The sequence below is a fragment of the Leptonychotes weddellii genome, chromosome 5 (genome assembly GCF_054177405.1).
Source record: "Leptonychotes weddellii isolate Sample4059 chromosome 5, ASM5417740v2, whole genome shotgun sequence".
Taxonomy (NCBI): domain Eukaryota; kingdom Metazoa; phylum Chordata; class Mammalia; order Carnivora; family Phocidae; genus Leptonychotes; species Leptonychotes weddellii.
This window is the reverse complement of record NC_138373.1, coordinates 109,836,217-109,859,160: the sequence shown is the minus strand read 5'-3', so window position 1 is coordinate 109,859,160 and position 22,944 is coordinate 109,836,217.

The window sequence follows — 22,944 nt, the reverse complement described above, 5'->3', positions numbered from 1 at the left end:
AAACAAAACAAAACAAAACAACAGACTCATGAAATTTGGGATGACTACGAGCAGTGACAACAAAATCTTGGGCTGAGGGTGAGGACCCTGAGCACTCTCAGAAGTGTTAATGTGGATCGAGTCCATTCTTATTTTACCGGTTTACACTGTATGCTATTACCAAATTGTTAAGTCCCAAAGTATATATGTAATTTTGGACCACCATAGGAAAAAGAAAACTTTAAATGTACCAGGAAGAAAAGACTGGTTATAAAGTCTGTGGACTTATAGCAGATATCAGAAGTAAAGAAGAGTGAAAAGAAAGAAGTAAGTCATTTACAAGTTTCCAAATTATACTTCTGAAGAAAGCAAGTATGTTACTTCTAGACAAATTATGTTTAGAAAATACGTTTCCCCATCTTTAAAATAATGTCTAAATTTTATAGTTGTGCAATTTTATGAATTACAACATTTCTATGTAAATCATTGCACTTTGTAAGTCTAAAAGTCTTACTTTAAAAAAATGACCTTAAATATTTACATAAATGTTTGTTTGAGTTTACTTATACATCGTTATCTTGTTTGTTAGGAAATCTTGGGCTGGCCACTTTTATTCCTGCATAGTCAATTTTGTTATTTTACAACTTTCAGATTTATTTTCAACTTGTAACCAACCCACTTATATTGTTCTTAATCAATGCGTGTGTCATCATGGTTCTTAGTTGCAAATTACAGACAGGAATTCAAATTAATATAGTTAAAAGATGGATTACTGGAAGTATAACATGAAGCTCACAGAATCTATGGGAGGCCTATTAAAACAAGCATAGAAAGTGGAAGGGAAGAGAGAAAAGCTGAGGACATAGTGAAATTTTCCAAAGACAGAACACCACTGTTTATGATGGGGCACAGAAGATTGTTACAGCTGGATAACCACCCTCATGAGATACTTAATATAGCACCAATGGGCTTTTTGATTCTAGGGTTACCACCTTCAGTGTATTCAGGATTCTGGCAGTCAAAGCCGTGACTGGTGGAATGAATCCTAAACCGTCACTGATTTTTTTGGGTTACTAACCCCAGAGTCAGAATTGGATATTTACTCCAGGCTTACTGTTCCAAGTGATACCATGTGACTGACTTAGCTTTAGTCACATACTGGTGAGCTAGATGCCAAGGTCTGAAGGAAGCAGAGCACAGTGTCCAGTTCCTGGCCAACGTCACAAGTAAAATTTCCCAATGCAGTTTACCACTTTGGCTGCCCAACCTCCATATACATGCTTCTTTGCATAATTAAAACTCTTTCTTCCTAATTTAATGCAACCATTCTGCATTCTGTCCAAAATACATTCACCTATCCACAATGTATTATAACCTATTGCTCATAATTCTGACATTCTCTCAACTCAATATTCTTTGTGTCATAAAATTAAGCATCATAGTACATCTTACACAAGATCAGTGAATACTTAAGCAGAAGACAAGAATAAGTTATATAAATATTCACAGGCTATAGCAATAAAGAAAATAAAGGTAGACTATAGTCTTCATTTCTATAAGTCATATACCAATTACTTTGTGGTAAATTGGGTTTCTTAATTACCCTTAATTTACCCAAGGTCACAGCTAGTAAGTAGTATTGCCAGGTTCCAGACCAGGTGGTCTAGCTTCAAAGCCCATGTTTTTGGTCCCTAGGTATTACTGTTTCCCAGTCCTACTAGCTTTCAGTCTCTTTTTTGGTTTCTGTAATAAATTATTTTCAGATGCTTATCTGCCTTAGGAACTTTAGGATGACGTTTCCTAGTCTTCATTCATCTGTGAAATTTCCAGTGTTCTCACATTCCTTCCAATTTATCTCTATTTACTAAAATTCAAATGTGAAAAACTGTATTTAGATTTTATGTTTACAGATTGGCAGAGTATGTGATACTCCCCTGCACAATTTTTATCCCTCTGATAGCTTTCTCGCCCTTTCTTTTGATTTTCCCCGTTGCTTTTCCCTTGGTGAGAAATTGTGCTATTTCTCTTATGGACTTCCAGACCCAAGTGGTGTGTGCAGGGTAAGACTACTTTAAATTTGTCAAGAAAGAGTGTATATATAATAGAAGACTGATTATAAGAGTAACTGTTTTGACTTGATTTAAATGGAGTGATTCTAGAATCTGATAAGTATAATGCCAATTGTTACTTTTAGAAGTGCTTTATGTTGGTGATGTATCCATTTAGATCTAATTTGTCATGAAATGTTTAGATAAGAATGTTTTAAAATATTTTCTTTCAAGTTCCCTTTTGGTCAATTTTATTCCTCTCCTTTTTCACACTCAATTCCCAAGGCCTGGCATTTCTTCCTTAACCTTTTTCAAATCTGAACTTCCTTTTAATCTGTTATCCTAGATTGGAACTCTATCATCTCTTGACTGTACCATTCTAACAGTTTCCTTTGAGATAGATTATTAGTACTATGAAAATGGGGACTGTCTCTCTCTGGTTCTCCTTTATATCCTAAATGCTGAGCACAATGCCTACATGTAGTAAGGAGGTTTTTAAAATATATCACAGATTGATGAATGAATAATGAAGATTCATTTTCTAATTATTTTTCTCCAATAAATGCCCAATAAATAATCAGACTAATCAACTGCTTACATGGCAGCACTTTTCTGCTAAAAATATATGTATTGGATCACAATTTTTCACAATAAATTACATTTCTTCCACTAGTTTGAAAACTCATTGAATTTTTTAAATTATCTAAAAAATTAATTCCATCAGATTTACTAGATTTTTCTCTTCACATAGTGGATCAGACATCTGTAGACTCTTCAAGATATCAGAAAAATACCCACCCCATGTGTAAAGAATATAGAAGGTAACAAAATAAGCAAACATTTAGATTAATGGTTACTGCTGATGTTCAGAAAATTAATTTATGGATATTGCAAAACTCCTTGAAAATTATAATTTTTGATTGCATGGACCTAATTTCCTCTCCCATGTTGCTTTGAAACTTGTCTTTATAAAAGCTTTCCTCTTCTATTTTCTTCTGTATGTAGTCCATCATTCTTGAAAGCTACATGTGAGAAAGGTGGTGCAATTCAAGTTGCAATATTAAGGTAGTAAAATATAATAGTTAAGAACATGAACTTTGAAGCCAGACCACATGAGCTTGAATTCTCACTGTGCAACTTTGACACTTTTCTTAATCTCCATTACCTCATTTTTCTGATCTATAAAGTACGAATATAATAGTACTTACTTCAGGGGGCTCTGTAAGAGTTAAATCGGTACCTGTTACCCGGATGATTCTCACATACTATCACTTGTTGTTTTTCATTTTAACCCTGGTTTAGTCTTTATATGCAGAATAAAATAAGCAATAAAATAACAAAATACAGTAAAATTGAAAGGGAAGATTGCCCTTTTTAAAAATATATTTCAGGGGCGCCTGGGTGGCTCAGTTGTTTAGCGTCTGTCTTCGGCTCAGGTCATAATTGCAGGGTCCTGGGATCGAGCCCTGCTTCAGGCTCCCCACTCTGCGGGAAGCCTGCTTCTCCCTCTCCCAGTCCCCCTGCTTGTGTTCCCTCTCTTGCTGTGTCTCTCTCTGTCAAATAAATAAAATCTTAAAAAATATATATATATTTCAACAAAAACCTTTTTTAATGTATAAAGTACCGAAATTATCACCTAAATGTGTATTGTTCTTAATCAGGAATAACTGAACAAAACATAAATGTCTAATTCTGGTGTTATTCCCTATTTTCTCTCAATCAACTAACATTAAAGAAGACCAGCATTCCATATAAGTAATAAAGTATGAGTTTAATATAAGTATATAATATTAATATATGGATTCTTATATGCACATACTGCTGAAAAATTCTTCAAACCATGAGTTTCTGGGTTTCATTAAATAAACTCAGCAATTGCTTCTTTTTTCATTTAGTAGAGCATCACATTGCGTGACTTGGGCTTTAATGCTTCATGAAAATTTGCCTTGTGTTCCTCTCATAGTTTGAGACTGTATACTAGAGATGATAGGGCAGATAAGCCTTGGAAAAGTTTTCTCTCACTGCATTTGGTCTATTATCTACTGACCAGCAATGCTAATGATAATTTGTTATTCCTATAAAAAGGGAAAGAAAAAAGAGCACACTGAAATACCAGGACCAAAACATTCCTTGCTCTTGATGTCAAAAATCTATTTGAAGGTAGTCTACAAATAGAAAAATCTCAATAGGCAGCAACTCTATGTTTGCTTATATACTATTCAACTGGAAGTAAGTTCCAGGGAGAAAATTCAAGCACCTTGCTTCTTCCAAGCATTATTCATTGTAAATCAACAAACATCTGCCCTAGTCCAAATGTAGGTTCCCCAGTGGACATAATGGACCAGAATTTAGATATTCACTTTTTCCAATATTTGATGAAATTCAAGATGACTGGGCTTTGGGCAGTGACCTTTTCTTTAAAGCATATATACCATGTTAATGCCATATTATTATCATTTTTTGCCTTGAATCAGCTTCTTCTATGTTGTTTGAAACAAAAATAAAGTTAGAAATATTTTTGATAGATTAAAGTAAGATTATGTAATTTTTATGGAATTCTTTGACTATTCTACCTGTAGAGGCAGAGAATTGGGTTTAAATATGCTTCTCCAACACTGAGAAACTGATTCTATTAAACATAAAGTATGTTTTTGATATAGTAAGTCCTAATACTGACACTACCATATTGTTCACATACAAATTTTGTTCACAAATCACATACAGAATCCAATGCATACATTTCAATAATAATAAGCATTATATTAGGTTAAAAACTTTTATAGAATTTCAGTGAATAAACTTACCTATCAAACTTACTATGGATGAGTAGTCAAAAGAAGATCAAAGAATTTCCTCAAATTAATATAAATCCCTATGAAAAAAGTGTCAGATAAGAGCATTTCTAGTTTTAGTTTCATGTTCGTTTTGTTAGGACATGCTGACAGAGTCCAGGACATGATGTCAGTTCTGTCTTACAGGAGAAAGGGTAAAGCTATTTTTTTTTTGCAGAACAATTCAATTCCCTTTTTCTGAAATCCAAAGAACTATCTGAGTATAAAAAAATGGAACATAATCTTGTAAACCTCCTAAAACAAATAATGTGCATGTCATCCAAAACATGAAAACCAAAATGTGTTCTAATAAATCATATTATCTATTTATTATCCAACAATGGGCTGTGCCAAGTTAAGATTAAAAGATCATGTTTCTGACTTACAGAAGGAGAAACATAAAAATGTGAAGAAAGGACCAGGGAGGGCACCTGGGTGGCTCAGTTGGTTAAGCGACTGCCTTCGGCTCAGGTCATGATCCTGGAGTCCCAGGATCGAGTCCCGCATCGGGCTCCCTGCTCAGCGGGGAGTCCTCTTCTCCCTCTGACCCTCCCCCCTCTTGTGCTCTCTCTCATTCTCTCTCTCAAATAAATAAATAAAATCTTTAAAAAAAAAAAAAAGAAAGGACTAGGGAGATTTTTAAAAATTAATTTTCTTACCCAACTTAACATTTATTTTTTTAAAAAAGATTTATTTGTCAGAGAGACAGAGAGAGCAAGCACAAGCAAGGGGAGCGGGCAGGCAGAGGGAGAAGCAGGCTCCCCACTGAACAAGGAGCCCCATGAGGGACTCGATCCCAGGACCCTGGGATCATGACCTGAGCTGAAGGCAGATACTTAACCGATGGAGCCACCCAAGTGTCCCCAGCTTAACATCTATTAAACAACAGTTGCAGGGAAATTTTATTTCTTTATTTTATCAGACAGGAACTTTTCTTGGTTTTATATGTCTTCATATTAAATTATTTTATATACTCTAGAAATGCCATTCATTTGCATTACTTTGTATCATTTCTGTCTATATGGGCTGGTTTTAGAAATAATAGAAATAACAGCCAAAATGGTTTATATATTTATTAGGTATTTACCACTTGCCATGCTGTGTGTAGGTGCTGTCCATTCCTATCATTTTATGCTGCCTTTTGAGGAAGGTAAAATCTGTATTTTTCATATACAGAAACAGAAGTATAGAACAAATTTAGCATGTAGAAGAGATCTAATTTGAACCCAGGTAGTTCTGGGACTTATTTTTGGCACAGATGCATGTTTGGTTACATGCCTGAATTATCGTTGTGCTTCTATGGTCTCCTAGGGACTTATAAGAATGAGGCAATGGGATGCCTGGGTGGCTCAGTCGGTTAAGCGTCTGCCTTTGGCTTGGGTCATGATCTCGGGGTCCTGAGATTGACTCCCACATCAGGCTCTCTGCTCAACGGGGAGCCTGCTTCTCCCTCTGCCTGCTGCTCCCCCTGCTCGTGCTCTCTTTCTCTGACAAATAAATAAATAAAATCTTAAAAAAAAAAAAAAGAATGAGGTGACACTTCTTGCAAGGCATTCTAGAGGAAGTCAATAAGTACTGAGTTCTTCCTAATACCTACCTAAAAGGTAGTTCCCAGGAAGACTGTATTGTTAATACACAGAATAAAGGCTGTCTTGGAGTGCCTTATCTCCCCAGTATTATTTTTCAACAAAATGACAGGCTGGTTTCATTAGGTGATAGCAAAGATCTCTGGGTTGTCATCTTTAATCCTTCCCACTGCCCATGCTCCAGTCCAGAACTTAATTCCTTGTTTGAATTTTCCTTTACATATCTCTTGCCAACCTCTTCCCATTCCAATCCAATCCCGCCTTATTTGTACTTACTAGATTGTAAAACCCATCATATCACTCTGTGACTTAAAATTTTTACATGATACCTTGCTGCTTAACATAGTTGAAAACTAACCAGCTGGGCAAGTATGACCGTTGGACTGTTTCATTTACCTAAGAGAATATTGGAATTCGAAGTTGAATGTCTTGTGTCTGGGCATACATTCTCCTCTTCCAGAGCTCTTAACATTCTCCAATTGTTTTGTTGTTGTTATTTAGAATCATACATGTATGTTAGTTGCTGGACTCTTGTAGGCAGAAGATTTTCTGATTTTTTAATTAATTAGATAAAATTTATGGTCCAGAAGGTGGTATGGTCTCTGAAGTCATATTACTTGGGTTCAAATCCTCGGTTCAAATCAAGGAAGATGAATTTACCATGTGTCTATAATAGTTTTGCTGGGCGCCTGAGTGGCTCAGTTGGTTAAGCGACTGCCTTCGGCTCAGGTCATGATCCTGGAGTCCCGGGATCGAGTCCCACATCGGGCTCCCTGCTCAGCAGGGGGTCTGCTTCTCCCTCTGCCCTCTTCCCTCTCGTGCTGTCTCTCATTCTCTCTCTCTCAAATAAATAAATAAAATCTTTAAAAAAAATATATAATAGTTTTGCTGTGGCAATACAGTGACCCCGGGCAACTAACTGAATCTTTCTGTTTTTCAATCTCTCATCCAACAAATGGAATAATGTTACTTACTACAATGTCACAATATCATTGAGATTTTGCAGCCAAAGAGCTCAACATAGTCCTTGGTTCATAGTATGTGTTCATCAGACAGTCATTAAGTTGTTTATGTTTATACTCCCCCAATTTCAAAGTAGTAAAACTGATCTCTATCCCTTGATCAATATGAATGTCTTATATTCTAGAAACAGAATACTGTTCATCACACCCAAGCATATTGTTCCGTTTATGGTCATTCTCGTATTTTCATCTGAAATTGCCTTTCCTGCTTTTTCTGCCTAGATTTCTCTTCATTCTCTAAGTTCCAGGTCAAATGTCATCTCTTCTCTGTAGCTTTACCAGAGCCTTCTTTATCCTTTATTCTCATAATACTTTTGCACACTTCTTATATGCCATTCATCACAATGAAATACAATTAATTATTTATAATAATAGCTAATATTTGTTGAACACCATGTGCCAAGTGTTATGCTAAGTACCTTGCATTCATTATTTCAATTTAAGTTTCAAAGTAATCTTCAATGGCATCTATTGTTATCCTCATTTCTCAGATTCATATATTTAATTCAATTAATTTCATCCTATGTGTCAGAAAGAAGTAAACAGCTCAAGTACATACTCTTTGTAAGTGACTGACCTGGGAGTTAACAATATGACAATATGACATCAGGGCACATCTCTTACTCTCTATAATATATGAGCAGTAAGTACCACATCCATCCCCAAATCCCCAGAACAAGGATCATTCATCATATTTAAACCTCAGCCATCTAGATGAGCTTCTGACCATCATAAGCACTCAAATATGTGGTAGATATGTGAATCACTTGATTAACTTGTCTTCAGAGGAGCTGAAATATCTGAAAACCACCAATAAGTTTTAGTAAATAAAGGCTCTTTAGCATCCTTGGAAGAAATTTTGAGAAGACCACAGTGAGATATAAGATTACAGAGAGACCTAAGGATCATATCTAAGTAGTCTTTGTTTCTAATAGAACTAATGTCGACATCAAAACAGAAAGTCAAGAGAAATAGTGATGAGGGTATACTATGGCAACTTTCAAGACAGATGAAATAAAGCCAATTTGACTGAACAGAGCTTATAAAAGCAATCAACTACTACAGCAATTACTATTATTGTAAAACAAGCCATCACAAAATGTTGTATAACCTGTGCTGGATCTTGCTGATCTTGACTGGGCTAACTCATATATGTGTAGAAAGTTGGTGAGTTGAGTAGTTGCTGGTGGAAAATGGCCTTAGTTAATACTAGGTATGAAGGTGCAATGATCTACCTTCAAAGAACTTTGCAAATAGTAGAGTATATGCTATGTAAAGAATCAATTCTAATTCATCACATCACATCAAATATTTACACAATGCTACCAGAGTTAGAAGAAATATTTTCATTATGATGATTGGAGATGATTTCATGGAAATCATTACTACAGATCTTAAAGAGAGGCTAGATTTTTGACAAATGGATATTGTAGCAGATGGAATGACAAATGTAGCTATAATGAGACTACAAAGTGCAAGACATATTCAGGTAATGGCAAATTGTCCAAACTGGGCAGAACACAGACAGGTAATGGGAAGAGCTCAGCTGGGAATGGTAAATTGGGGCTTAGTTTATGCTGAGTTATTTTGGATACATTTGACATTCCTTATGTAGTTTCTTCCTCAGGTATTTTATGTTTAATTGTGGAGCAAAAAAAAAAAAAAAGTTAAAGGAAGAAGCAATTACTCATTTGCTAGTAGAGAGACGGCTCATTAGCAGAATCATGCATAATAAATGAATAGTAGTTGTGTGCCAAATTTCAAAGTAACAATAAAACCTTGCCTAACCTTTTCCTCAAAGTTTTGGATGAAAATGTTTGAACCAAATAGAGCTAAGACTGTTAGGCACTAATAAGAATATATAAGTGCTCTTATTTCATAGAGGTTTTCACTATTAGGAAACATGAGTAATAATATTATTAAAATGCCATGTACTTTCTCTCCTGTTAAACTTTTCCTTACTGCTGCAAAGTGATTAGTGGTGGGATGTCAGGGACAAAAACTTCTCTGCTGATGGAGCAATTAAATGATGTGGAGCCTGTTTTCACCAGCAAAGGTGATAACTGCATGGAGGAAAGTGACAAAAGCATTAGTCCATATCCATGGAATGCTCTCCAAAACAAAAACATGAGAAATAAGATGCTTTCATTGACACTGACTGCTTTTCATTACTGCCCTATCAGACTTCTGAAATTGATCCCTTTCATGAACTATCATGAAATATAACAACAATAAAAAATAAAAGTTGTTGGGGAATTTTAGTGTAATCAATTCATTCCAGTCTTGCCTTACCTGACACATTGAAATTAACTACTTGAGGTATCATTAAATTCAGCCAACATCTAAATATAAATATTTTTACTCCAAAGTTTCAAATGAGATGGTAGTTTCTATGTTTATTTTATATTTTACTTATATTTTATGAGATATAGTCAAACCCTCTTCAACAAATATTACATGCTAAGGACTTCATGTTTTGTATTTAGCGTACATACTACTTTTTCATTTTTAGGAGCTCTGACTATTCACAACAAGAGCTTAAACTTTGTTCTTCATTAAATAAACAGGAAGATTTAACATAGTCCCTGGCTATTCTACACAACTATCCAAAGCAGAAATATTAACTTATCATTTACATTTTCTTCCAATTCTTTTTTCAATTTTACCTACAGAAAAGAAATTAAAGAGATCCTTCTTATCCCATTGGACATATTAAGACAACATTACAATATTTTAAAAAGATTCACTTTAACTGGCTGACAGATTTTTGAGACCCATAAGCTTTTTCTGACTATTGGATTATCAATGACCTTTGTCTGAATGACAATAAGAATTTCTAGAAGTCATCAGAAAAATAATTTTATTATTATAGTATTTTTTCTCTTTTAGGAACCATTGCATAAGTATTACAACCTATTCCCCACAACAGTTTTGTGATTACATTTTTCTAGACTTTTTTTTTAAGAGTTTTTATTTATTTATTTGGCAGAGAGAGAGAGAGAGAAAAAGAGAGAGAGAGCACAAGAGGGGGGCCAGCAGGGGGAGAGGGAGAAGCAGGCTCCCCGCTGAGCAGGGAGCCCGATGCGGGGCCGAAAGCAGACGCTTAACCAACTGAGCCACCCAGGTGCCCCTCTAGGCTTTCAACATCATTAGAAATGTGCATAGTTAAATACATAAATTTGCTTGAACTTCTATCATTGAAGGTTTGAAAATGTCTAATTACTGATTTCAGTAACATAAAAGTTTGTTGAAAAAAACATAAGAAGTTGTTGAACAAAAACTATTAGTATCTTTTATTTCAGGTTTTTCATCCTTATGCAACACATTGCTATTCAGGCCTTTCTCTTATATTATACACATTTATCTATTTATATAATCATTTCCTAATTATGTGCCAGTGAAAAATGAATTCTACATTCCTATAATGTTTAACTAGAGTTTGAAAAAAATAAATATTGAAATGATTCCTTTCATTTTAATCTATCTATACATTTCTTTCTGTTGATATCACTAAAAATTGTATTCATACACTTAACTCTGTGTTTGGTTCAAAATAGCTTCTGCCTGGTAGAAAGATATCATTGGTCTGAATTTTGATAACTTAATATGTTTGTCAAATAGCACTGGCAATCTGTGTCTATTGTAAATATGTTAATCTCACGAGCTGAAAATGATCCAGAACCTTGCAAGGGGAAAACAGCCTAGTAGGTAAAAGCGCAGACTCTAGAACCAGACTCCGTAGGTTTGCCTTCCGCCTCTGCCACTTACTAGCTGTGTAACCTAGGACATGTTACTGATCCTCTCTGTCCCTCAACATGTTTATGAGTAAAAAAATATGTTGTTACATTGTAAGAATTAAAAGAATATGTGTGCATATATGTGGTGCATGTATCTGTGTATATGTGTGCATTTATTTATAAACAGTGATATCCAGAATATCTGGCTTCTTAAACCATAGTTTCTATTGTCATTATTCATTGTTGTTTTTTCTTGCATTAACTGCAAACCAAAGATCAATCAGTAGCGCCACTAATTCCTACAAAGTGCTCATATTAAAACTTGAGGGAGAAATCTCTAAAAATTTAAAATTTTGATACGATTGTTTTTAAAAATGCTCTATCAAATGTAGATTAATGACCATGGGTAAAAATGACAAAAATAATTTCCTTTGAGGCTCGGAGTCTAGAATTAGACATTAAAAGGACAGTGTACCAAGAGGCCTTTCAACCAAGGCAAAGTGAGAGCAACTCTTGCTCAAACTTCAAAGGTATTCATTACATCTTCTGAGATGGAGAGAATAAGGCTTATTTTATTCCTATTTTATTCATGATTAATACATTGCATTTTCTTTCTGTCAATAAGAATCACAAAATTGAAACAAACTCTCAGTTATAATGCTGTTTCACGCTTCCAGAGGATACTGTCATTTCCTATGTATTCTTCTGATCCACTCTGCTTCTAATCTCCATAGCAATAACTAATAGTTTTCCCACTCTTCTCAAAACACTGAATCAGCTTTTTCTCAGTCAGGATCAGTGGATGGCCCTAACCTACCTCACAACAAAATGAAAAGATAACAATTCTTACCTCAAATAAGACAATCCCTTCCTCTTTTCCTTCTATTATACTGTATCTTCTCACATTCAGTTTTCTTACTTAAACACCATCTATTTAGTGTTAGATAGAAATGTCACTTCTCTTTCCTGGAATAATGATGTGTTTTCTAGATTGATTTCTACTCAGTAGCACTTAAGACTGTTTACAAATTAAACAAAACAAAAATTAAGCAAAACAAAATGTCAACACCACCAAAACAATCAACAGACAACCCCAAAGCACTACCTAATTCCTCTATTCTTCTATCACTTAGCTTTTGTTGCATAATAAACTACCCAGAAACTACTTAGTGTTCTAAAGGAGCAAATACTTATTATTTTAAAATTTTCAAGCTGAACTGGGTGGTTCTTGTCTGGGTTAACTTCTCTGTGGCTGAATGGTCTAGAGGGCCTCATTCAAATATCTCACAATTTGTGGCCTGATTAATCTCATGACTGGGTTCCCTGGTTGCGGTGGCTCATGTCTGTTCTCTCATATTCCATCCAATAGCTTTGCCAGACATTTATAAACTTCATGAATACTAGCACCATCTCGGGAGCTTGATTTTTTCCAAGAGATATCTGATGAAGAACTGCTCCATTTTGTGGTTATACCAGAGGATCATAATATTATTATTTGCAAAAATATAATTTGAACAATCATGCTTGATTTTATACCAGATAGCACGCTCAAGAAAGATATATGATAAAACAAAAGTCAAACCTCACAAAAAAGCTAGACAAAGGGTGAAGAATTGCCCTAAAATTGAGCCACAGGACACCTACTACTGAAAATTCCAAGACAGAAATATTTATGATTGATCAGCATTTTTACAACTTATGAAAACCTCTGTGGCAGAACAATTAATACCAGTTATAGAATGCCTTAAGAAGATTTTGCTTTGATTTCTGAATCAAATAAAAGGACTATTACTATCTCAGTAGTAGTATTCCCAAGTGTACACATAATGCCTAAATCCTGCATCCTAATTGCAAGTGTCATTCAGGAAGTTCAGTTAAATGCAGCCAATGCTTTGTAAGGTACATGCCAATTAATCATTTCTCAAATAAATTAGTAACATTAAGCAATCCAGAGAGAGTAGCTTCTTCCCTTAAAAAATTTAGCATAAAAAGCAATGAGCCTCAGGTATATAGATAATTATACTAGAAAAATAATATTTCTATTATAATAGAAAGTAATACCAAGGAAAGAAATAGAACCGCTAAAATAGATATCAGTTATTTCCCAAGTCTTTTTCAAATTGACATTTCTCTTACAACTTCTTCTTGGAGACCCAGATCCCTGTTGAGTCACCCTCTGTGGTGGGCCTGCCCTTCAATAAATTCATTCTTATAATTTTTTTTTTAAAGATTTTATTTATTTATTTGAGACAGAGAGAATGAGATACAAAGAGCATGAGAGGGAGGAGGGTCAGAGGGAGAAGCAGACTCCCCGCTGAGCAGGGAGCCCGATGCGGGACTCGATCCCGGGACTCCAGGATCATGACCTGAGCCGAAGGCAGTCGCTTAACCAACTGAGCCACCCAGGCGCCCCTTCATTCTTATAATTTAAATGTACTCTTACCTATCTCTGTCTAAACCTCCCATTTCCTCTTAGCTCAATGTTAAACTAAAGAAATAATCACATTTTAGAGCAATGATAGGATTGTCAAATAGAAATTGAGCAGCAGAAAAAAGGCCTGGGAAGTTTGGGTTGTGGCAAGACCGCAGAGTTAAGACCAAATGAGGACTATAGACTAGTGCCTTTCTATTCAACTGCACATTAACTTTGTTGAAGTCCTAATAGTGACCCCCCAAATGTGCTTCACCTCTGGATTTCTGGGCTATTTTTATATTACCAAGGTCTTCTGGAGTTCAGTATATTTTTAGTAAAAAGTGTCATTCATATTGTACTTTATGAGTCTTTGCTTACTCCAACCACATGTAATAACAGTTGCAATCACATGAATATGAAATCATCCTCAGGTAATCATTTTAAATACATAAAATAATATATATTTGCTGCAAATAAAATCAATTATATTGAAATGCAATTGTTAGAACATAAAAAATGTGATATGGTAAATATTCTTACATGACCTAACAAGAAAATGCATTTAAAATATTAGCAAAATATGAAGTCTATTGGTTAGACAGAATCAGAACATAACACTGTAGTCTTAACCTCCCTCCACATATTGATTAAACAACAAATGAAGTTAGGGAACACGAAAACAGCATAGGAAAATGTGACTTTCTATGAAGTTTGGTGGCTGAATAATGACTATGAACAGAGCTGCTCATTTTTGGCCGTCTAAGTCACATGAACTTCTATAGACAAGAAGACAGTGATCATGTGATCATGTTATTTCAAAGTAGAAATGAGTCAATGTTATTTTAATATAACATTGTAACATGATATGTAACATAATATGAATGTATTTAGTATTTATCTCGGTAGCAAGTTTATACATATTTCTATTATTACTATAGTTTGTTGCCTACATTCATATAAAAGGCAATGCTAAATTAACTTAATAAAAAATAACAATGTAATTTGTTTTCCAAATTCTGATCTAATTCCAGGTGTAAGATGCAGAGCCGTAGTATCTACAAATATCACTATGAGGGTAGGGGCTGCACATTAAGAAGATATTTTTAAAGTAGAACACTAATAGAATCACGGAGTTGAGTGCTTATATTCAGTCAAAGGATTATGCAGCCTTCAGAATGGGTGGTACTTTGAATAACACCAGTTGTTATGCCATTTTATAAGTTAAATTGAGGCAGAAGGAAATTAAAAGATGATTTAAAATCAAAACTATACATTAAAATTTCAAAGAACATGATAACACACATTTATGTTTTAAATCTAGTTGATCCTTTTTATAATTGTCCCTTCTACTTAATTGTACATGTGTCATTTTCTCACCTCATTCCTCTGCTCAATTCATAATTGTTCTTCTCCATGTTTGCAGATAATGTCAAAAAAAAAAGTCACACATTTTGCCATCCTTCCAGTTAACTGCAATCACAGTAGCACAGATGTTCCAAAGCCACACATTTATTCTCCTTGCCCCAGTCTGAGTCAGAAACACATTGCCTCTCACCTGCACTAATGAAATAATCTCCTGCTTTAGTGTCCTGATCTAATTAGACAATTAATTAATTGGAATTAATTCACAGATCTCCCCATTTTAATCTAGCCTACATGGTGCTTATAAATCTCCCTAAAATAAAGATAAGGTTATATTATTCACTACAACATAGCAAAAGCTAAACTCCTTCAATCCCCAAATCAAACTCCTCCATTATATGGCCCAAACTTATTGCTCCTAATCTCTTGAAGCCCCATATGATTCCCCCAAAAGATGTTTTCACTATTTTGATATGTGTTCTGTGATTTCTTCTGTTAAAACATTTCAGTATGTTGATTCCCCTGGTTTGAAATCAACTCACCTATAATCACTTGAAAAAAATAAGCAGATAGTACAAAGCAACTATCTTTGAATGTTTTTACATACATTTGGCAGCACTAGAAAATATATTTAAAGCTAATTAAATTTCAATTATTTAACAAAACTTCACTTAAATCATTCTATTTAATGATCAATTTGACAAATTGCTTATTGTTTTAAAAAACCTACCTTTTAAATGTTTGGGATTTAAAAAAATCATTCACTGGAAAATCGTTTTAAAAAGCAGTGTAATTTAAGTATAATTTTGACTACAATATCATACAAATTGCATACTTAGTGTGATTAAAAGCAAGTGAAAATAGAAAAAAGGTAACTCTCATCCAAGTACACAACAATCTTTTCAGTCTTAAGATGGTAAAAGTTTTGATAAATGTAAAAAAAAAAATTATCTTCAAACAGGTTTTACAAAGAGTCCCAAAGAAAACCTGAACAGATACTAAAACAGAAAAAGGTGATTGAATATAGGTGAAATGTCATTAGGTACCTAGTCAAACACATCATCAAGATAAATAATGGTTGAGTCTACTGGTACCAGGTAATTGTTTTCTGTTAGCTGGTTTTGGGTGGTTGTCCTACTAACAATTTCTGGCCTAGGGTACCTTTGTTTTCTTTCTGAATATTTAAATCCTATTTCCATTTCTTGGTCAGGTACATCTCTTCCATACAGTGGTCCCTGATTCCACCAGCCCGAAGTAATGTTTTCTTCTTGCCTCTATAGTCAGTTTCACTTTGGATACATGAAGTTGTCAGACAAATCACATTGATTCAGTGAGATATCACCCAGGGTATGAATATGTGAATATGTGAATGTCTCTCAGTTTGTGAACCAATAGATTTTAGTTTGTTATAATAGATCTACTTTGAGTCAACCTATAACAACTACAAATCATTAACCATATTATATGAGAAGAAAGAGGATGAGGACAGTCTGATTTCCATTTTGATGATGTCACCCAAATCTCTTATTTCAATATTATTTTATACCTGTTACGTACAATGCATAGTATAAACCACTGAAGGGCAAAGATTGCAGCAGTGTTCATGATTATTGTCACTGGCCAGTTTGACAATTTACTACTCACACACACACAAAAAACAAAACAAAAAACAAAACACCTCAACTATATTATTCTAGGTGATCGATTCTTTTTCCTGGTAATACTTACATGTATATGTTTATACAGATGATGAACTCTACTATTTAAAGGACATGGGATATCTGGATAGCACTGTTAAGTGGTAATTAGTGCCTACCTTTTAAGCATCTTCCTTTCTATACACATCAATGGATAGTTGATTCATCTGGAAATAAAATCAACATAAATCACTAGATTTCATCTAAAGAATATTGTCAACTTGTCTCAAAACCTTTAGAAATAGTTCTCCTCAAGAGCACTGACAGTACTAGGAACACCTAGATCTAAGATTTGATACTCAAGCTACTTTGATGTTTTCATCTGAAGAGCAAAGACCAGCATTTCTGATCTAATAAATCTTCAATTTATTGACATTCAAACTATTTAAAGAATAAGCCATGTTCTCTTTGAAAGCCCACCCATAAGCCAATTCTTTTTATTTGCTTAGTGGCTTGCATTTATGAACTTTCTTAAGTTTTATGGTAGGTATAATTCTAAGACTTTAAATCTGCTGCTGGCCTTTAAATATAAGATTAGTGCGTAGTGAATTGGTTCCATTAGCTAAAAATTACCCAAAAGGGGGAAGATTTTTCTTTTGCTAAATATGATTGTAAGAAAGACAGCTGAGGAAAGGACATTGGTTAATTAATTGATCAATTGATTTTAATCTCAACCACAAGTGGAGTGACTACTAAATTTTAGTTTGGATCTCTGTTTAAAAGGAGGCTGTCAGCTCAAATAACCTTTTCATTTCTTGTCAGATTTAACATTTTACCAGGACCTTCATGATCCAGAAGTTGTATCTGTGATTGTATCTGACAAAATTTCTGAGATTCAAATAAAATAAAATTTTATTCATGCCAAGGATATTCTATCCTTGTCTTCACTGACTGTTTCTGTCATGGCGTCAGTGGCCCAAATATCAACATCTTTAATATGTGAGCTGCTTTCTGTAGGAATTTGGAAACTTAATATAAATGTCTTTTCTATTTATTTATTTATTTATTTATCTCTTTATTTAACAGAGAGAGAGAGAGAGACAGCAAGAGAGGGAACACAAGCAGGCAGAGTGGAAGAGGGAGAAGCAGGCTTCCTGCTGAGCGGGGAGCCCGATGTGGGGCTCGATCTCAGGACCCTGGGATCATGACCTGAGCCGAAGGCAGATGTTAATGACTGAGCCACCCAGGCTCCCTATAAATGTCTTTTCTTTAATTTCCCCTTCTCCTTCATTGAACTTTGGCATCTGTAACCTGCTAATAACTGCTGGCCCCAGTTACCTTGCCTGTGAAGTATCCGAGAGGGAAAAGGTAAATTGGCTCCCGGTAGAGAAACTTGGCAAATCCACCAGCAATACACTTTTACTCAGGTCTCAACTCATACACAATAGTCAGCACTTAATGAATTGATATCACATTTTATGTCTTTCCAGACATCACTTGATGCTTCCTTGGTTGCTGGTGCTTTTAGAGATTTCCCTTGTTGATAATCCTTCTGTGTTGCTACCAAGCCTAATTTGGCTTTTAGCAGAGCCTTTGAATTTTTTATAATAAAGTCATTTACAGATGCCAGTAGATAAATTAGCACCACAAATGCAGCTAAATTGCATAATCGCACCAATTGATTTTGTGTTAGCCTTCAAGATGTATAGATACCTGGTGGCATCTCTGTCAAAAAAGGTAGTGAAAGCCAAAGTGCTTCAGTTTCCAGAAAACAGGGAAAGCATAACAAGGGACCAGAGAAAAACACAATTCTCCAAATGAAACTCCCACCTGTTTATAGATGCTAAGCAGAGTGACATCACCTTGCTATGACATTAGCATACATGTGAAGACTGACATAGACACACACACACACACACAATTAAGGGAATATATGAGCATGTAAGAGTCTATTAGAAATAACTGCCATAATCGATCTTGACTTATTTATGAATTATCAAGGTAAAAATTAATTGGTATTTTAGTTAATAAAGATTTGGGTGGATTTTTTTGTTATCTCCCCAAAAGATCTATGCTTCTTAGTATAAATAGAATATTAGAGGATTAGTGGGACTGTTGTTGAATCTTCCCAAATTAACCCAAAGTACACAGTGACTTCTTTTTATAGCTTAACAATTAGACAATTCTATACTATATACTCTGAGATTGGAGCTGTGGAATGGTATGGCTGGCTACTGGAAATGATCACATTTGAAATCTCTTGAAAATAAAAAAATTGAATTCATAGTCTGTGTTACATAGAGAAAATCATATTATTAGTACTTCTCATACTAGCTTTCCTTTGGGACTATCTGCACTAAATAATCCTAAAGTGTTTTTGAATCTAGTTTCTGGGGTACAAGTTATAGAATCACTTTCCCTCAGACTAAAATGAATCTGTTTATGGAATTAAAGTGTCATTTGTTCAGAAAAGAATACCACAAAAAGATGGAGTAGATGGAAATAAACTAAAAAATAAGCTTTCTACCTAATGTTTAAATATATAATTTTCATCATCAAATCTCTCTTAAAGTTAAATTCCTTACTATTCTAGAAAAAGCATATATCGTGGAAAGATGAAAAGCTTGGGAGTCACATCAATTTAGGTTTGACTTCCAGCTTTAATATTTTCTTGCTAGTTTACCTTTCAGATTCTCAATTTTCTCATCTACAGGAATGTGATAAGAATGATCACTTTATATGATTATGGTGAGAATTAGTGTCACAAACTATTTAAGCATAATTTGGGACAAACAAGCACATACAACTGGTGCCATTTTCTATTACTCTATTCCTAAATAAACAAAGCATGCACAGGTGACGCTATGTTGTTTTCCTTGGATCACCTCTGGACTGAAGGACTTATTCTTTTCTAGCTACTAGAAGTGCTCCTGATGGACAGTCCTCGACTTTTAGACTTCAGCTAAAGCAAGCCACCCTACCCAAGGTCCAGCTCCCCTCCCAATGACAGCCTACATTCAGTAACTGGTTGATGAAAAGTTCATAAAAGCCTAGCCACCTCACTCCAAATACAGCAACTCTGAAGGGCTTTTTCAGCTTCATTCCATGTAGGGAGCAGCCTGATCCCTCATTCTAACTGAGGTGTAACCCAACTTTCCCCTTTTCCATACCTGCTTTCTTTTTTTTTTTTTTTTTAAGATTTTATTTATTTATTTGAGAGAGAGAATGAGAGAGAGAGCAGGAGAGGGGGAGGGTCAGAGGGAGAAGCAGACTCCCTGCCGAGCAGGGAGCCCGATGCGGGACTCGATCCTGGGACTCCAGGATCATGACCTGAGCCGAAGGCAGTCGCTTAACCGACTGAGCCACCCAGGCGCCCACCATACCTGCTTTCTTAAGTATTCCCCTCAAAAACTCTTGAAGCTAATTTCCATCTGAGTCTGCTATCTAGAGAATGTGAAACCTACAACCTGTTGCAAAGTCTCCTTTTTATATTTTGTATTAGATTTCTTCTGGTTAGAGTTTTCATGGTATGTTTTTCTATCATTATACTTTTAACCTTTCTATATCATTATATTTAAGAAGTGTCTCTCATAAGCAGCATATAATTAAGTTTGTTTTTATCCACTAATGTATTAAGTCCATTTATATTTAAGGTAATTACTGATATATCTGGTTCATGATTATCTTTTTACTATTTGTTTTTATTTGGTTCTATCAGGCTTTTTGCTTGTTTTGTTATTTTTTTTCTTACTTTTGGGTTAAGTATTATTTATTATCTATTTTTCCACTCTATGAACTTGCCTATTATATATTATTTTCCTATTTTGACATTTTTAACTGATTTTAATCAATAAAGATTATAGTCTTTTGCCACATCCTATACAATGCAAGTCACTTAAAATACTTTCAACCCAGTCTTCTCCCTCTTGCCTTTGTGATCTTATTCTTACATATTTTAGTTCTACATAGTTTTAAACTTCAAAAGGCATTATTATTCTTGTTTTATACAGTCAATACTCATTTGTATTTATCCACATCTGTATTATTCCTTTTTTTCTTCATTTCTGCCTGCATTTACATGTTTTCATGTGGGATCAATTTTTATCTGCCTAAAGAACTCCTTATTAGGTCCTCTCTCCTAATTTATATTCTCTTTTGTTTTTAAAACTATTTTTCAGCTTTATTTTAAAATGTCCTTTTGTTGGATACAGAATTAAAGACTGGCAGTTATTTCCTTTTTGTCCTTTAAAATAATATTTTGTTATATTTGGGTTCCTTCATTTCTGTTTAAAAGTCAGTTACCATTCTTATTTTCTTTCCTTAAAAATAGTCTTCTTCCCCCCGCCCCTCTGGCTGCATATTTAAGATTTCTCTTCATTATGGTTTTCAGCAATTTTACTATAAGGTCCCTCAATGTAGTCTTCTTCAAATTTATCTTGATTAGAGTTCAAACTCCTTTACTCATTCTTAAATATATGCATTACATAGGTTTTGGAAAATTCTCACCCATTATCTGTTCATATATCGCTTTTTCCCTGTGTACTTTTCTTCTCCACATGGAAATCCAGTCACATGCTCTTTAGCCTATTCTTTAGGTCCTGTATGTACCTTACCCATCTTTTCTGTACTTTCAGTCCTCTTTTTTCCTCTCTGTTAAACCTCCATATTGTAATCTCTAATTAATGAATGGCATTTATATTAAAATTATTTTCTGTTAACTCCAGTATTTAGACTCACCTCTTGTGAGTCTATTTAAGTTATGTGGGTTTCTTTCTGCTTATTTAAGTGCCTCATTTATTTACTTTTTGTATGTCTGATTATATTTACAGAGGGCTAAATATTATAAGCTGTAAGATAATTTAACACTTTGTGTGTATTATTTTCTTCATAGAAAATTTACTTTTGTCTTAATCTATCTTATCTAGTGTAAAGGAAGATCACCTTAATCCATTTCAGATTTGGCTAATTTGAAACTCAGTTTTAATATTGTTCTCTGTATAGTCTATCCTCTTCCTAGAGTGTAGCTTTTAAGGGTCAAAACTGAAAGCCTGGGGTTTTTACTCATTCCCCTCCACTATGATGGGTCTTGAGCAATCATTTTTTGTCTCCCTATTCCCTTTATTATGTAAATGCTCCATTCAGCTTCTATGTTTTTCAGCTTCTCAGCTACAGCTTGATAAATACAATTACCTTGAGGGAAAGAGAGGATCAGGATGTCCGGCTCCTTTCCTGAAATTTCCCTTCTAGCCAGGATCTTGGTCCCTCAAGCCTTGACCATCTTAGTAGTTTTCCAGTGTCTTCAAAGAGATCTTTCTTTTGTTTTGTTTTTATATTTTATTAAAATTTCCTAGGTGTTCTCAGCAGGAGGAATTCTATATACAAGCTGATATACCATAGACAGTAGTTTCAGACTTAACTCATTTTTGTTTCTCCAGCACCTCGTAATATGCTTGTCTCAGAAGTCATGCAATCAATATTTGTTAAATGATTTAAGGCAAGAAATAACATTTTGTTTCAAGAGAAAGGATAGTAATTCAATTTTATTGTTGCTTAAGTTGTTAAGGATATACCAATCAGCTATAAGGCTGGTACAATAATCAGAGGCTAGATTTTCAAGGGCTTTCCATGTGTTGGGACATTATTGTGAAAATAATGGAAAACACTGATTTTCTTTCTTCTATACATTGCAGTGGAGTCATCAATTATAGACCCTTGGTCAACAAGAACTTAATTTGGGTCCATGATGAGCCGTGCATTATGTCGAAGTAGAAGCCAGGACCATAAATGGGATATTAGTTCTATCTTTAAGAGTCATAGAGTTTATAAGACAATGTGGGGAATAAAAAGTTTGATTTGTGTACAAAGAAGTTCAACATTCATGTGTGCTGAAGTTCTTAAATGCAAGCAACAGAAAGCGATCCTGGCAGATATAAAAACAATTGTCATTTATTAAAATAATACTGAATAACTCACAGATTCTCAAGGAGGCCAGGGAATCAGCCTCATTAATCAACAAGAATCATTTTCCATTTCATGTTATATTACTGGTCTGGCAAACTGTCAAATCTCTCTTGGCCCTTTTCTTATAAGGACACTTTTGATGGCATTTAGGGCCCACCTGGATAATCCAAGATAATCTTCCCATCTCAAGATCCTTAATCACATTTACAAAGACCCTTTTTCCATATATACATGTGAAAACATTTACTATTTTATATATATATATATTTATATATATAAATATTTACAGGTCTAAGAGATCAGGACCAAATAAATTTGAATGGTCATTATTTAGCCTATTGCGAATATTTTCTCAGAATGATTGCAGA